Genomic DNA, 2,819 nt, shown 5'->3' with positions numbered 1-2,819 from the left:
GGAGAGACAACATGCCCTACCTATGCTGTGGAGATTCAAGAGATCAACCTACGATCTGGAAAGGTCCTTCCAGATCACCAGCCTCCTCCCCCAGAGGAAGAGGAAGAGAAACAGGAAAGTGAACCCAAATCCATTCCACCCTTTCCTGAGAGACTAACAGTAGCCACGCAACCAAACCTAGAGGAGACTGAACTTCTGGGAGAACTTAAACAGTTGTGTGTGAAAATCCCACTTCTCCAGGCCATAAAAGATGTACCAATCTACAACAAATTGATCAAAGAGAAGTGTTTCAAGCACCCAGGCAGGCGCAAGAGAGATGCCCCGACTATCAATGTCATAGGACAACTGTCCGATCTGATGTTGGGACAAGTAATCTGTCCAAAATATTTGGACCTTGGGAGTCCTGTAGTTGATGTCCACATCAATGGCACCATAATCCCCCACACCTTGATTGATCTAGGGGCTGCCATTAACGTGATGACCAGGGACACTATGCTTAAACTTAACCTTCAGGGTTCCTTAAGAAAGACCTCGACAGTACTGTAGTTGGCAGACTGCTCCATCGTGACTCCTGAAGGGATTGTGGAGGATGTCCTGGTCTCTGTTGATTCTTGGGAGTACCCTGCGGACTTCTTGGTCCTTCAACCAAAGGCAAAAATCACTGGATGCCCCGTCATTTTGGGAAGGCCTTGGTTAGCTATTGCGAATGCTTACATCAATTGTTGAGCTGGAAGCATGACCATCAAGAATGGGCCTATGTCCAAATAGCTAGTCCTATACCCTCCTGCCCAACCTTTGTTAGAACATGACTTACCACTCTGGTTGGAGGAGGGAGATGAGGGTGAAGTCTACTCTGCACCATTGTGCACAGTAGAAGCCACCAGGGGAGGTCCTCTGACCGAGGATGACTTGATCGAGAATTTGATTCAAAATCCACCTCCCAGTGCACTGTCGTTAGAGGAGTTAGTGGAAGGTACCCAAGCCAGTGCTTTAGTGGACCTCTGTGTAGCCGATCCGACCTCACCCAGAGTTAAAAATGTGGAATTTAGCCCTAAAAGAACCTTAAAGATCAGCTCATCCCTATCTTCCTCTCAGGAGAAGGAGCTCTGTAGCTTATTGAGCCACCATTTGGATGCCTTCGCTTGGAGCTATAAGGAGATGAAAGGAGTCCACCCTTCGGTCTGTACCCATCACATTTACATAAAAGAGGATTGTAAACCAGTTAGGTAGCCTCAGAGGAGAATGAATCCAGCCCTTAAGGACATCGTTAAAGAAAAATTGCAAAAGTTGTTGGATGCAGGATTCATCTACCCCATCTCAGACGGTGAATGGGTTTCTCCTCTGGTGCTTGTATCGAAGAAAAATGGGAAGTGGAGAATCTGTGTAGATTATCGAGAACTTAACAAAGCCACCAAGAAGGACCATTTCCCTTTGCCGTTCATAGATCAATTGCTAGATGGGCTGGCAGGGAAGAAGTTCTTTTCTTTCCTAGATGGGTTCAGTGAGTCTAATCAAATCCAAATCAGCCCGGAAGACCAAGATAAGACCACCTTCACTTGTCCTTGGGGAACCTTTGCCTGCCGGGTCCTTCCCTTTGGGCTATGTAACGCTCCTGCCACTTTCCAGAGAGCAGTATTGAGCATATTTGTTGAGCTGGTTCACGATTCGGTGGAAATCTATATGGATGACTTTACTCCTTATGGGTCTAACTTCCAAGAAGTATTGTCTAACCTGGGAAAAGTTTTAACCAAGTGTATTGAGATGAACCTGTCCCTCAGTCCTGAAAAATGTGAATTCCTGATGACTGAAGGGACCGTGTTAGGTCATACCATTTCTCAGCAAGGATTACAGGTGGATCCTAACAAAATTGCTATCATCCAAAAAGTTTCACCTCCTTAAAAGGTGAGAGATGTTCGGAGTTTTCTAGGCTTAGCAGGATATTATAGAAGATTCATTAAAGATTTCAGTAAGCTAGCCTCGCCATTGTTTGGCCTCTTAGGGAAAGATGTTGAGTTTAAATGGACTAACGATTGTCAAGGGGCTCTGGATGAGTTGAAAGATAAGCTGGTGTCCGCCCCGATCTTGAGAGGTCCAAACTGGGCCCTGCCTTTCCACATCCACAACAATGCCTTGAACAAAGCCATAGGGGCGGCCTTAGGACAAGTTGAGGAGAAACTACCATATGCCATATACTTTGTTAGCAAAAACTTATCCAAGGCAGAGATGAACTATATTGTAACCGAAAAAGAGTTCCTGGCTGTAGTCCATTCCCTAAACAAGTTCAGACACTACATCACTGGTTATCAAACATTCGTACACACTGATCATGCTGCGATTAGATATTTAATGAATAAGCATGATGTAAATGATCGTATCATTAGATGGTTACTCTTGTTGTAGCAATTTGATTTGACCATTGTGGACAAGCCAGGTAAGGAAAATGTTGTTGCTGACTTTCTGTCTAGATTGTATTTGCCTGCAGGTGAAGAAGGGATAGTGGATGACCAGATGCCAGACGAACACCTGTTTGCTATTTCAGTACTCTCTCCATGGTTTGTTGATATGGAAAATTACTTGGTCTCAGCACGGTTCCCTCCACACCTATCCTCAAGAGAGAAGAGCAAAATTGTGAGGAAAAGTGCCCCATTCACTTGGATCGGGGGCAACCTGTTTAAACTTGGCTTAGATCAGATATTGAGGCATTGTGTTAGGGAGGAGGAAGTTTTTGACATCCTCCTGACCTGTCACGATGGGCCCTGTGGAGGTCACTTTGCAGTGAAAAGTACTGCCTTCAAAATTCTACAGGCAGGCTACTGTTG

Source organism: Pinus tabuliformis, chromosome 1_2 (genome assembly GCF_031772625.1).
Source record: "Pinus tabuliformis cultivar Carrire ecotype Pingquan chromosome 1_2, CPIR1, whole genome shotgun sequence".
NCBI lineage: Eukaryota > Viridiplantae > Streptophyta > Pinopsida > Pinales > Pinaceae > Pinus > Pinus tabuliformis.
Note: the sequence above shows the minus strand (reverse complement) of the source record.